This window comes from Channa argus, chromosome 7 (genome assembly GCF_033026475.1).
Source record: "Channa argus isolate prfri chromosome 7, Channa argus male v1.0, whole genome shotgun sequence".
Classification (NCBI taxonomy): domain Eukaryota; kingdom Metazoa; phylum Chordata; class Actinopteri; order Anabantiformes; family Channidae; genus Channa; species Channa argus.
Genome location: NC_090203.1, coordinates 23,823,036 through 23,837,505, shown reverse-complemented (window position 1 = coordinate 23,837,505; position 14,470 = coordinate 23,823,036). Strand labels below are relative to the sequence as shown.

The following is a 14,470-nucleotide window of genomic DNA, read 5'->3' as shown; positions in this document are numbered from 1 at the left end:
GGCAATGGCTTTTCTGAGCTTGTTATATTTATACTGACTTAGATACGTTTTGAGAGACTCATTGCTGCAGTTTAGAAAGTACGGTAAGTGACACTGCTGCAAACAACATTTAGTGAATGTTAGTGTTAGCACACTATTGATTAAAATAATTGAACCATCTCGTAATTTTTTTCTACATAGATTTGCTATTGTCAAATTAGTCCACAACGTACAAGCAAATTGGACGCTTTTGCCTATTTACTGTAAAATTGTTACAGTGATAGTATCAACACAGTCATCACAGTACGGTTGGTTGGAATATAGTTAGGAAAGGGATGTCAGGGTTTTTAGTTAAGGGAGGGACCAAGTAAAGAGACCGTGAAAGGGATAGCAAATAAAGGGATTTTATTGACTTTATTAAATGGTGAACAGGACCAGCACATGAAAGGAGTTAACTTGAAAACAAGAGGGGAACAGAATGACCAGAATAAACACAACTAAGGGTCAGGGAATAAGTTAGACTAGGAGAAGAAAGAACTAACGGAGGCTACTGGGTAAATAAGGCACAGATAAACGTTAAACCACTAGAGCACATAAACACAAGGACTAAAGGGAGGCAGTCACAAACAAACTCAACATAAGGCACTGGCAAACTGAAGAGCACACGAGCAAACCTAAACATGAAAGAAACCCAGATAAAACAAGCGGAGAAAACTAGGGACTAGACCAAAATACTGAATTAAACAAAAGGCAAAACCTCAGACCAAAACCACACAGGAAACACAGAGTCCAGGATACCAAAGTCCAAGATGCAGGAGTCCAGATTTCCCAAGAGTTCGAGAAACGTAAGTTTCAGGCTTTACCAAAAGTCCAGAGTCTACTGTGGAGTTGGTGAGGGTATTAATGACGACAATGATGCCCGCGATGAAGACAGTGACCACAATAGCAGAGACCACATGAACAATGACAAGGATCTGCCAGGGGAGTGAAGGGAAGACTGAACTTAAATAGAGGGTGGAACAGGTGCAAACAATGAGGGACAACGAGGGCAAAGCTGGGCAAAAGAACCAAGGACAGGAAGTAAGGAGAAGGGGCCACAAAATAAAAGTCCAGGGACAGAAAGTGCAACAAGACCCTGACAAGGGAAGGTTTTAGGTTATGAATAGGATATAATTAGGTTAATGCATATCGTTTGTATGTGATTTCTTTTTCTTTAAATCAACACACAGCCCAGATTCATCCTAACAAACCGTTTGGCTGTGGTTACTAAGCTTTATTTAGGAGCTATTAATGGGATCTAAATCTCTTCCACATAGTCCCAGCAACAACCAGACCGCAAAAAACAGGCAGCGGTTGATTTTGACTCCACTTCTCAAAATACCTTTTTGTGAACTATTGAGGTTTGTTTTGCATCTGTGCCTCTTTTTGCAACCTTGTCTTCCAAAACCAGCTTCCATATAATTAATTAGTTTTACGTCAGCAAATACATTTTGAAGGAAAGTTTATTTTGTAAGACAAAGGACCAACAGGCAGAAAAACACTCTGAGCAGCTTAAGGGCACATCTATTTGTTTAACAACTGATTTAAAAGAATTTATAACATTTACCATTTTATATGTTGAATTTTCTCTTGAGTGGTTCAACCCTTGCATGGTTTTATACCATTCCCTTGATCCATCTCTCACCATAAGTTTATTGGTTCAGTGTTCTGATATGCAGTGTCAACTGTGGGACCCTACTGTGTTTTTTTTAATCAATGTTGACTCCATTCAAGATACATAATTTGGAGATTTCTCAATCGAGACATATTTCAAGGAATTGTTTTACCCTTTAGACTGTTATCATGCTAGTCATTGGTTTATTTTTTATCATTATGCCTATGATTCACTAGGCCACCTTCTACTGGCCAGTAATCCAGCAGGTTTACCGTTATCGATTATTTAGAAATTACCTGGTAGTGATTATGACTAAAGTAATAGCAGTCGGCAGCTTACAGAGCATCCACAAAGTATTCACAGTGCTTTTTCACATTTTATTATGTTACAGCCTTATTCTAAAATGGATCAAATTCATTATTTTCCTCAAGAGCTACAAACAATACAAATTGACTACGTGAAAAAAGTTTGCTTGAAGGCTTTGCAAATTTATTATGAATAAAAAAAACAACAAATCACATGTACATAAGTATTCATAGCCTTTGCCATGACACTCAAAATTGAGCTCTGGTGAATCCTGTTTCCACTGATCATCCTTGAAATGTTTCTACCTGCGTGAAATGCAGTTGATTGACATGCACAGGTGTATTCTTTTCCAAATCATGTTCAGAGCACAAACCAAGCCATGAAGTCCAAGGAATGTCTGTAGAGCTCTGGGACGTGATTGTATTTGTGGCACAGATCTGGGTAAGGATACAGAAACATTTCTGCAGCATTGGAGGTCCCAAGCACAGTTGCCTCCATCATCCATAAATGGATGTATCTTGGGACCACCAGGATCGGGTCACCAGGCCAAATTGGCCAATTAAGAGCGACAAGCCTTAGTCAGGCAGGTAACCAAGAACCTGATGCTCACTCTGAAAGAGCTCCAGTGTTTCTCTGTGGAGAGAGAAGAACCTTCTAAAAGAACAACCATCTCTGTAGCACTCTACCAATCAGGCCTGTTTGGTAGAGTGGCCAGATGGAAACCACTGCTCAGTAAAAGGCGCATGACAGCCCACCTGAAGGACTCTCAGCCTATGATAAACAAAATACTCTGGTCTGATGAAACAAAGCTTCAACTCTTTGGCCTGAATGCCAAGTGTCATATCTGGAGGAAACCAGGCACCGCTCACCAACTGGACAATACCATCCCTACAGTAAAGCATGGTGGTGGCAGCATCATGCTGTGGGGATGTTTTTCAGAGGCAGGAACTGGGAGATTAGTCAGCATCGAGGAAAAGATGAATGCAGCAATGTACAGAGCCATCCTTGATGAAAACCTGTTCCTGAACACTCTGGACCTCAGACTGGGGTGACGGTTAACAGGACAAACACCCTAAGCACACAGCCAAGATAACAAAGGAATGGCTACGGAACAACTCTGTGAATGTCCTTGAGTGGTGCAGCCAGAGCCTAGAGTTAAACCTGACTGAACATCTCTGGAGAGATCTGAAAACGGCTGTGCACCGATGCTGCCCATCCAACCTGATGGAGCTTAAGAGGTACTGCAAAGAAGAAATGGGAGAAACTGCTTTATGTTGCTTTAACAAAGTATTAACCAAAGGCTGTGAATACTTATGTGCATGTGGTTTTATTAAAAATAAAAAATGCAAGGATTTCAAACAAGTGTCTTGCACATTGTCATTATGGATTATTGTTTTGTAAAATCTTGAAGAAAATAATAAATTTCATCCGTTTTTAATATAAAATAAAATAATTCAAAACAAGAGCATTTTAAATGCCACATTAGAATCACTGGTGTGATATTAAAGTCATAGTCATTGGTTCAGACATCCAGACAGGAGTGAAATACTGCAGTGTGCAGTCTAATAGCAGCTGGATAGCAGTTGTTGGTGAGCGGAGTCATTTAGGCTACAATCTGAGTCAGTTAACACCAGTGAGGATCAACAGTGAATCCCACCTATACAGACTATACAGCATGGCTTCGGTCTCTGAGGACTGAGGAAGGCTCACGCTTTGTTTCTTGTGTAAAGGGTGGGTGGATCTTATAGAGGGCAGAGTATAGCTGATGATCTTCTCTGAAGTCTTAATGACACGCTGGGATAGATTTCCTCTCACTGTGTTGGTATTTCCACATGAATGGTCCCAGCAAGTCTTTGGGACACCTGAGTGAGGGGCTGATGTGTAGGTTCCTCTTTTTTAAGCAGCCTCATAAAACAAAACCGCTGCTGGCCTCTCTTTGCTGGCTGTGTTGTTGCCAAGCCAGGTGAGGACCACAGATACGACCAGGGCCTGGAACCTGTAGCCATAAATCTGGAGGGGGAGGTCTGGCAAGTATTCAAGTCAGTGTTTCCACTGGGGTGATTGATGGGATCAGGTAATGTGCTAAGATTGTAAACCTAGTGAGATATGGTGAAAAATACAAGCAGTCACATGTTTAGGCAGGTAAACAAACCCACACAGTTAGTCGGATTTATTTGAAAGAAAAAACAAAGGTGAGCAGTAAAAACCTAAAATGTTAAATGTCACATCTTAAAGGCCAATTTTGTGTGTCAAATTTGTTATATTGTACATATCCTAGTTATGTGTCCACAACTATTCTCCTGTACAATGAGCAATTAATATGCAGCTTCTGGTTTGTTGATGTTAGGACATGTACTGGCAGTAGTTGTCAGCTAGCATCGAATATGCAGTATATTAGAAAGATTTGGCAGCTAGCTGTCACATAAGCCATGTGAGACGCTCACTTCCACATAAGTTGGTTTAGATGTGGGTAAACCACTTCTCGTATCTTTTAGGTGTGGTGGAATAAACCAAGATACGTCAAGACTAAGTTAAAGATTAAAACAAAGAACAAGCAGTGGTGACGGCTGATGGAAACAATATTGGCTGAGGAATGATTGTGTTTGTGTGTGTGTGTGTGTGTGTGTGTGTGCTTAATGCAGTGGGGGATGTTCTCTGCGGTTGCAGGCAGGCAGAGCTTTGATGTGCAACACAAACCCTAGACCCCATGGCATCTGATCCCTAGAAAGAAACATCTTTACACACACACACACACACACACACATAAATTTTATGCCTATATCTATATAGAGATATAGATATAGATATAAACACAGTAGACACACACACAGATGGGTGTACCTTGACACTGACTGCTCTATCCTCCTCATCTCCTCCTAAACTGGCATCCTTCCACTTGGTCAGAATAGGAAAATTGTGCAGATGGGCACAAAATCACTAATCTGACGGACGCCTCAGGTCTTTTCACGGACGGGCTCTGCAGTGTGGTCATGTTCATTCTCCTGTCAAACTTCATCGCCCTCTCATCACTCTTGCTCTCCCTTCAGCTCTATCCCGTCTCTCGCTCTTGCAGCAGTCTTTCCACTTTTATGCGCTGCCTCTCCGGTGTCACTCTCAGTGATGCCTTTTCGGTCTGACGGTGTGTTTTCACTGTCTAAATATCCCTATCTGTCTCTGTCAACGATCACCGCCGATAAAGTGAGGCAAAGGCAGATGTCTGACATTTGAAGGGATTTTTGATGTGATCTACCTGTCTGCTGGATTGTCTAGTGGCAGTATAAGCTGTGCCTTTGCTTGGAGATTTGTTTTGAGGAGCACTCTTTGTCTAGGTTGTAAGTCCCGATCTGCTAGTCGTCGTCCACAACTTTGGGTCACATGTGTGAAATTACTCTCAATGTCAACCTCCCGGCTCTGCTCATCTAATGCAATTTATTATTTTCTTTATCACCCAGAGTTTGGAGGCTCTTGAGTCCATCAGAAAACTTTGAGAAACACAAATTTGTTTTTCCACTTCCTGTAGTTCCATTCAATTTAATCTTCTTCATCCAGCGCTGCCAGAATATCTAAGTAAAATTCAATAGAAATGAAAATAACTGCTACATAAAAAGATATTCTATGAAACGAAATAAAATTTGTTGGTCTAGCAGGGACTGTGTGTGTGTGTGTGTGTGGGTGGGTGTGTGTGGTCAGTGGCTCAGCTGCAGCCTTCAGTATCTGTGATAGAACATGAGACATTGCTGCAGGCTGCATTCAGTGATTATCTGGGAGTGTCTGAAGATTATAGGCTGGTGGAGGAAGGGAAAGACAGCGGACTGTGTAAAACATATCACACAAAGTTTTGGGTTGATTTTCTGATACAGCAGATCACTGTAGCTGGTTATTGATGAGGATCTAGGGGCATTTTCAAATGCAGTTCAATCCAACGGTTTGTTTTTCTCCCCTTTATGTGATTTGTTCTGGCAGCTCTGAAGGCACAAGCCACACTCACATGTCGAGCAAAACAGGTGTAACAAGAGCCTTTACTGCCTTGGTCCGGTCCCAAACAAACTACAGAGGTTTGTTTGTAGTGGGAACATCACTTAACCTCGATCCAGGCCCAAAACCAAAGTGCCGAATTTGCCTAATGGCTAACTGATAGCAGGCCGCCTTCTCAAAATGTCCACACAGCTTTCTGTTGACATATTGGGCAGACACGAGTATTCTCACGTGACTTATAGTGATGCATTTAAGCCTGTTCTGTCTGCTTTACTTTGGAACAGCAGACTCAAACGGAGTATTCAAAGTTAAAGGTAAGCATAAAAAAAATAATTACAACTCACTTCTTTCTCCCACAATTCTCAAGCCTTTTCTGTCAGAAAGCCACAAAACAGAATGGCACCTTGATTGGCAGTGGCAGAGGTGAACAGAGGGCAAGCTGCTTTTTCTTCTTCTTCCCCACCTTTACTTGCAGGTGGCTACCTGTGTTAAGGTGCATTACTGCCACCCCTTAACTGTCTCTTCACCACAATTACACTAGCAGCATTTAACCAACACTATTTATTATTATATTTAATCATTATCTCCACTGCTCGACTGACCACTATCTTGCTTTTTTTCTCCCCTTCTCCCAGAATGATAACTCCTCTTTATTTTCGTCCGCTGGTTTTCATTTTATCATTAGACCTGTCCTTGCCCTACTTGCAATGGAGTGAGAGTCGGGGTCCTCTTAGGGAGATCTGCGACTGGTAGTGTCGTTGCAAACTTTTCACACAGTCAGTGCTGTACATAGTTTAACTCTTGTCAGCCCTGGTGGACCCCTCAACTGGCTTAGGGCCCCAAGCAGTTACATGCTTTGCCTGCTGGCACGGAGCCCATCTGCACACACATTAAGCGCTGGAGGACGAGTGAAACTGGTCAAGTATTCAATAACAGTAATAATGAACTACTTTTTCCCTGCGGGGTTTCTTCATGCTTAAACTCCAACTTCACCTAAACCTCTTTGCTGGACAAAACACAGGGGACCTGACAACACTTTTCATTATTAATAGAATCAGCAACCCAGAACTAAAAAGCCATCGGAGCACCAAGTGATCCTGAGATAGCTGTGGACAAACGTCATTATCCAAACATGGGCATCATTCCAGACATTGTTGTATTGAAATGTTTAGCTGAGATGAAGATGAAAAATGAGAAGAGTCTCCCTCATGTGTCCTCTTGACTACTTACTTCAGTTTCTCACCTTGTGAGCTCTGCATTGTATCTGATTGTGCTATGTGGAAGGACAGATGAATATTTCCACTTTGGTCATTGCTTAGTGATACAAATTGACTTCATAACTAAGTTTCAGCTACTCTCATTTATACAATGGCCATGCTATTTTTCATCAATTTCCGATGGTTAACAGTGGTTCCTCGGTTCATCTTTACAACTGTGTGAAAAAAGTATTTGCTTCTCTCTTAATTTCTTCCACTTGTTTCTTTGTCTCATAATAATCTGAAAACAAAATGCAACATAAAGCAAAGGTAACTTGAATAAACCCAAAATCCAGTTTTTAAATTATGACCTAACAGAAGGAAAAAAGTTGTCTAACCCTAAAAGGACCTGTGTGAGAAAAAAATATCTGCCTTTATAATTACTAAATCCACTAACTTACCAAACTTCATTGTTTGGTAGAACTAGAAATTTCAAAAGAGATAAGTGGTTTTATACACATGTCAAAGGACCTCAGTGAAGACCAGGATCTACAAACTAATAACACTTTGCACATTACTAAACTTTGCAGGGTGAATCAACATGCCACATTTTCCTGTAATAGCCCAGCTATGATTAATCCAAAAAGTCACACAGGAAACCTCGGGCCTTTTTCACCTCTATTAAGGTCAGTGTTCATGACTCCACTATTAAAAAAAGACCCCAGTCAAAGGCGGCATGGCAGAGAGGTGAAATGAAAACCAATTTGAACCCAGAAGGACATAATAGCTCCTCACAATATGGACAAAACACATCTTGATGACCCTCAAATCTTTTTAGAGAATCTTCAATGGACAGACGAGTTGAGAGTGGAACTGTTTGGATGAAAGGGGCCAAATCTGTCAGAGTCACATATCACAATGACAATATCTTATACTGTCGTTGTGATAGTGATGGTGTGGAGATGCTTTGCTGTTTCAGGGCCTGACCAACTTGTCATAACTGGATATTTTTTGTTTCTCTCAGTATCAATCGATGCTTTGAAGCTCCAATGAAACTAGGTTGTATAGCCAGACAATGATCCCAGGTAATATTGCTTTGTCCACCTCTGATTGATGAAAAGAAACTAAATGTACCCATTGTCCTTAAAACAGGTGGTTTCCCCTAGATCGATACTACTGTAATCCCATATTTCCATCAGGTTTAGTTAATGGCAACATGATCCTCTGAATCTTCTCTCGCCACAAGGCTTAATTCACTTACATGTTTCCTATTGGTCAACTATTAGGTCTAATTCCGATAAAAGTGATGTGCTTTGGCCTTTCGTGTACCAGGTTAGTCTGGTAGTTGGTGATTAATGAACCACTTCCATCTCCAGCACCGTGATCTCTGGCCTGGACTTAATTAAAACTCAGCTGCTGACCACATATCATAAATTACTTCCCACAACCTGTGACACTCTGAGAATAAAAGGAACAAATTGGTTTCTTACCAATTAATAATTCACAAATGAAAAGGAATAACAAGCCTGAGGCACGGCTCTTAGTAAGACTTCTGCATCCTCCTCATGCTTCGAGAAGGCTAACAGTGGCATCACTGAGCACAAGGTGGTGGTAGAGGGGGCGGTGTCTGCTGTGTGATTGATGCCTGTTGTCTACTCTGCTTGTGCTTTACAGGTAGCTGCTGTCATTACAGTGTCACTGGGTTGCTCCTGCCCAGTCCGATCCCTGACTTGAGCAGCCGGTCTCCAGTAGGAGGTAGCTGCCCTGCAACAACATCTCTACTCCATCATCTCTGGCCATGTTGACATGTCCCTCAGTCTGAGGATGGAGGCCTTTCTCAGCATACTAATTTATCAAGATTTGTCAACTTAGCCTCAGTCTGAGCCTCTCATGTAATCATCAATATGCTTATTTTCCCTTTTTATGCCGTGGCTGGTTTATGTCATTTGAATGTTATTATTGCTAAAGTCACAAATGTGTAATTAGGGATTACATCAGAGGCACAAGCTGTGGGGTGTTTCCTTTCTTGGATGTGAGGGGTTAATGTTGTATCACATACCTTCAGTTGTGATGTTTTATTAGAAAAAAAAAAAATCAGATAATTAGATGAAGCAGAAGCTTTAAAGTGCCACAGGCAGCTTAAAAGTCTTCTCCGCTGTGCTCTGCTCGGGTTCCTTTATGTATTTTTACTTAAACGAACTTCATACTTATCAGCTTGTAGTGTAAAATAGTCAGTATTGTAGCCTTTGTTGATATTGATGATGACTGTTTGACCAAATATATACTCCAAAAATAAAAGTCTATGTTTAACAGCAACACAAAGTCTTCCATGTGAATACTCCAACATATTAGAATACTTGTTGCTGTTCCATGTATTTAACTGTTTATGTCGGTTATAATGAGATTGTCCTATCATAAAAATGACCCCTTGTTGACTGCAGAATATCATCATCGATACCATGGTCATGGAAAATTCTGGATTCTCATACTGCTTTGCAGTAATGTACAGTGTAACTGCACACCTATAACCTGTTTACTATTTTAATTAAAGCACCTCTATGAAACTGTACGTAACCTCAGCAACAGCACTGAAGCATCGCCACCAAGTGGCTGAGCTGGCTGTCTAAAAACCAACTGAGCCTTCTCTGTGAACATTTAACTTTTGAAGAGGCGGATGCTGCTAATGAAGAGGACATTAAAACCATTAAGCCCAAAGAGCGTGCTAACAGAGGAAGAGCTCAGTAAAATCAAGGAAGACAAGCATGATAAGTAAAGCATAAAAAAGTTACAAGCTGGGCAGTGAAGACATCCAATGATTTTCCTAAGCAAAAAAAGAAACTTTACAGACCTGAAATCTTACAGTGCAAATTCTTTAAATTTACATTCAAATGAGGTGCTGAGAGAATTTAATGTCTGTATCCAACCGTTAAACAGACAGACCACAATCTGGTAAATCTAGCAAGCCCAAGGGCACGTGCCACCCTGCAACTAACTCCCTTTAACCTAATAACCGACCCCAGGAGGGATTTATCAAAAGATATGTTTTAAAAATCTGTAGTTAATGGCTATAAAAAAAACTTGTGAACATGTACAGTAACCATCCTTCACGCGTTGCCTTGTGATGGTCATTCAAAATCCTGCTGTGTTTGGTTTTACAGTGTGTTTACAAATTCAGGGAGTTTATTATGCGTCATGACAAGTTTTAAAAAGTATGTCTCCAAGTGTCCTTGAGGCAAAAAAGCAATTTGTCTGCATCAGAGTCACGGGAAATCTGGAAACTTGCAACGTTTGATACAGCTCTTAGCCAATGGGGATTATTGTCTTTGGAAATATGATGCAGAAACATTAGTGTGCAGGTATGAAAATGACTTATTAAATGCATAAACAAACTTCTTTGTGTAAATACATATTGTGAAAATGTATTTTTTCTAGGTGTTGTCATGCTCTTATACAGACTGCTGTTTGACAAGTGCAGCTGTCCATGTCTTCTCTGATGCTGGCTTCTCAGAGCTGACAAATAATGTCTGTTACCAGTCACTGCTGCAAATCTAACCTCAGGCAAGACTGGGCCCCATCTGTCCACAAGAGAAGAACAGGGGAGCAAAATGTCATCTGAACATGGCCCAAGCAGCTAAAGCGGAGAGCAGAGCATGTCCTATGTTCTCCAGTAAAGTCTCTTCTTCCAAGGCTTTGAGAATTGTCCTCCCCGTGTGGCTCGTCAGTGTCCAACTTTACAATACATGAGTACCCTGAATCTATAATGGAGCTCAATGAAAAACAACAACAACTGAATACAAAGCTGAAGAAATACAAAGAAGAAATACAAAGAAATACATAAAATGACTTTTTAATTTTATAACAAATGGCAACCAGTCATATAATGTAGTAAAAAAGTACAAAGGACATTTTCTTTTCTGACTGATGAATGAATGATTCAATTAACTGAATGAATAAATGAACAGATAGTTTTTGCTGTATGTGTCAAACATTAGATTGCAGGACACGCATTTAGTTTTTATTAGTACCAACATAACACCCTGTTTCCAAACACAAGAGTAAAATGCTACATCTTAATGGGGCAAACAGAGTTCTTTGCCTTTTCAAAAGATCATATTTCACATGAATTTTTAAATTTATCATTTTACATTTCAGTGACAAAATATGTAAGATATAAGCTTCAATTTCTAAGCAAAAGCTTATTCACAATTTTAATTCCCTGCTTCTCTTTAAACCCCTTGAAATACACTTTCTGAAATCAAATTAATATCATCACTTTCTTTAATTTTCTCTTTATTTTTTTAATAAGGTGTACATATACAGCACTCTGCCCTTTGAGAGTCCGGCATAAAAAAAAACTTTTTTTCTGAGGTTGTGTCATGAGGAAACATGATATGCAAAATTCTACCTTTTAGCTTAAAGTTAGTGGGTAATCCAATGAGAGTTTTTAAATTATTGTAACAATTAATGTTTTGTAATGACATTCACATAAGGCAAATCACATTCTGAGCCAGAATGTCAGCTCTACTATGGCACAACCTTCCTGGCAGTGCTTCTCTAAACAGAGCCCCTGTGTTAACATTTGCAGCATTTGCCATTGACTATTCTATTTCTTCTTTCCCTAAATTGGAATTAGTGTCACAGAGGTCATAACATCCCTTTAGTTAAAAATCACCTGCATAAAAGCTCACTAATTGTTCTACGTGTGTGGCATGACTTTTATGACCGAAATTGCTTTTGTTGTTTTTTATTATAATTCAAAAAGCTTTATTTTTTTAAATTGGTGTATGTGCAATACTTTTTCTTCACCTCTGTATGAAACATTTTTAGCTCCTATGTCTTTTAGGTCCTCTCTCACCCTGACTCCACTCTGTTCTGATTGGTCTGCTTGTAAAAGCCTGCTGGGGGACCAAGAAAGTCTTTCTTGGTTTGCTTGTTTCTCTGGTTTCCCCCCAATCCTTCATGGTATAACCCTGTCATCAGCCACTTATCCAGTTCTTCCTTTCCAGATTGTCTGTCACATTTTGTGCTCAACTCTTCACAGTTTCTAAAGATCCACTGGCTCTGACCTGTTTTTGCGCTGACCATCGCCTCAGCTTTACCCTTCCTGGCCCCGGGAGTTATTATCATCAGTTTTATGGACAATCGCAGACTTTTTGACCACTCTGTCACCCTGCATGTTGGGACTCTTTCGGCTGCTCAACTCTGCCATCTCAGCCACTGTCCTGCCACTCACCAGTGTGAATTATCGCTCACTCACTTATCAACCCACCTGAGTATTCCGTTAAACTTTCTGCTACCTTGTAAGAAGTTCCTCTAGCTTGGCTATTGCTAATCCTTGTGTTGTGCGTTGCCAGGAGCATCCAGTAATCTGTGCCGGTCTCACCCCTGCTGAACGGTTTTCTCCAAGCCCAGGTCAGCCTAAGCCCCTCATCCACACCTTATACTGCTTTTCATAATAAAGCTAGCTTCATTTTTCCACTGTGTGAAGCGTCATTGGGTTCCCCAGGCTTAGGTTTATCTTTAAGAGGGGTAATCACCTCCTGTACTCTGATACAGCAAGAATGTGATACTTTTCACCAGTTGAGCAGAAAATGTTAGCTTTTCTCTCTTTTTTTTTTTTTTTTCTTTTGCCAGTTTTAGAAATTATCAAGCTCTCAATGTGCCAACGTACTTCAATCAGTAATACTTTCCTCAAACTACGTTGACTTAGCAGCAGGGCTTTTTTCATTTTTAATGGAGTTTTTACTAGACAAAGAGAAGAAACAAAGGCCTGGAATGAAAGGAGAAAGCTGGTAGTTCTCCTTTTGTCTCAGGCATAAAGTAACAAAAAATGGCAATCATAATAGTAGGAAAATACCATTTCAAAAAGCCTTTTAAACATTCTGAAGAAGGCAACTAAAGTCAAGCTTTTCTCTACCTTGAAGGTCTGTCTCCAGATTTAATTCTGTGCAGTTTGTTGGACAAAGTTAACTGTGGTCTTGATTGCTAAGAGCAGTTTACTGTCTGATAGCCTGCTGCTTCTGTAAATACCGAATGAACACGGGGAAAAATCTCCCAGGAAATGTGGACTGAGGGGAATTTCAATGGCAGGTGGAGCGATTATCACCTCTGGTCAATGTCTGGAATGTTAATGAAGGTTTTTTCAGGGGGGAAAACTAGAGGAAGAATGTATCAGTAAAGAGGACAGACTTGTGTCTATCATCATTTTTGGACTGAGTTGCTGTTGTCAGATCAAAAATCATTTATAATAGAAGTTCTCAGTTGTAGAAAGAGGAGGTTTTAATTATACCACATGTTTTATTACACATTCTTCAATAAATACAGGTAATGTATCATTTAGTACACCAGAGTTTCCAGAGTTATCATTGGCTTTTGACCTATGTCTTTATAAGTGGATGGAAATGGCTCAGTTGTCATGGAGATGGATGGATAGAAGTGCCATCACTTAGAAATGATAAGCGGTGACGGGAATCACCCACCCCCACCACCTTCAGATAAAGCCTAGTTTGACAAAGATACATTAGATCCAAACATGAATCAGCAGTGGCTCGTAACAGCCACTAGAAACAGGCACGGAGGGGAACACCAACAACAGTGACGTCAATGGAGACAAATAAGTTTCAGATGTTTCGGACATTGATTTGATTTTCTGAAAGGCTTTTGGTAACGTCAAACTGAGTGACATATTGTAACCAAGCACTTTTTGAGGAAATCTTCACGATTTGACTGTCAGCCTCACAATTATGTCAGATACATGTCACTGACAAACATACAGCTAAATAAAGAAGCAGTAAGAAAAACACACCTGAGTGGAGCAGGACTGTCAAAGTGTATTTATAAAGCCCAACAATCACAAATCAGTGTGTGAAACACCAAAGGACTCTCTCCATAAAGTCTTGAATGAGCTAGGGACATAGAAATATTTATAATGATTCACTTGACTTGCGCTTGGGGTTGTAACCCACACAGCAACATTCCAGTTGCTCGTGTGTTTGTCAGTGAGAAAAAAAAAAGTCCAGCCACAGTGATTTGATAATTTGATAATCGAGAGCAACACAAATTTATGATACATTGCATGAAAGATGTATGACATCATCATGAGTCATGCATTGGCTAAACATTCCTTAACTACACGACTTGTACCATTATTTTAATGCTTTACTTATGATATATATGATCATATATCACATCCTCCTAAGGGAAAAGTTTACATTTAAGGAATTATTACATGGGGGGATTAATAAAATGGGGTTAATAAAGGGTAATTGGAATAACAATCCTAATTTTAGTACCACCACAAGCCCCCATTCCGAAAAAACACAATTTGATTCAAATTAGATTTATTCAGTTCGATTAAATT

At 40.1% G+C, this 14,470-nt stretch overlaps 1 protein-coding gene across 1 annotated transcript in view; it reads left to right on the top strand.

Moving 5' to 3' along the window:
* tsnare1 (T-SNARE Domain Containing 1) overlaps window positions 1–9,432 on the top strand; it is a 153,865-nt gene extending 144,433 nt beyond the window's left edge. Inside the window, exon 12 of the mRNA XM_067511473.1 lies at window positions 8,785–9,432. The gene's annotated coding sequence lies outside the window, so the exon portion shown is untranslated. The remainder of the gene's footprint in view (window positions 1–8,784) is intronic.
* The last annotated feature ends 5,038 nt before the right edge of the window (window positions 9,433–14,470 follow it).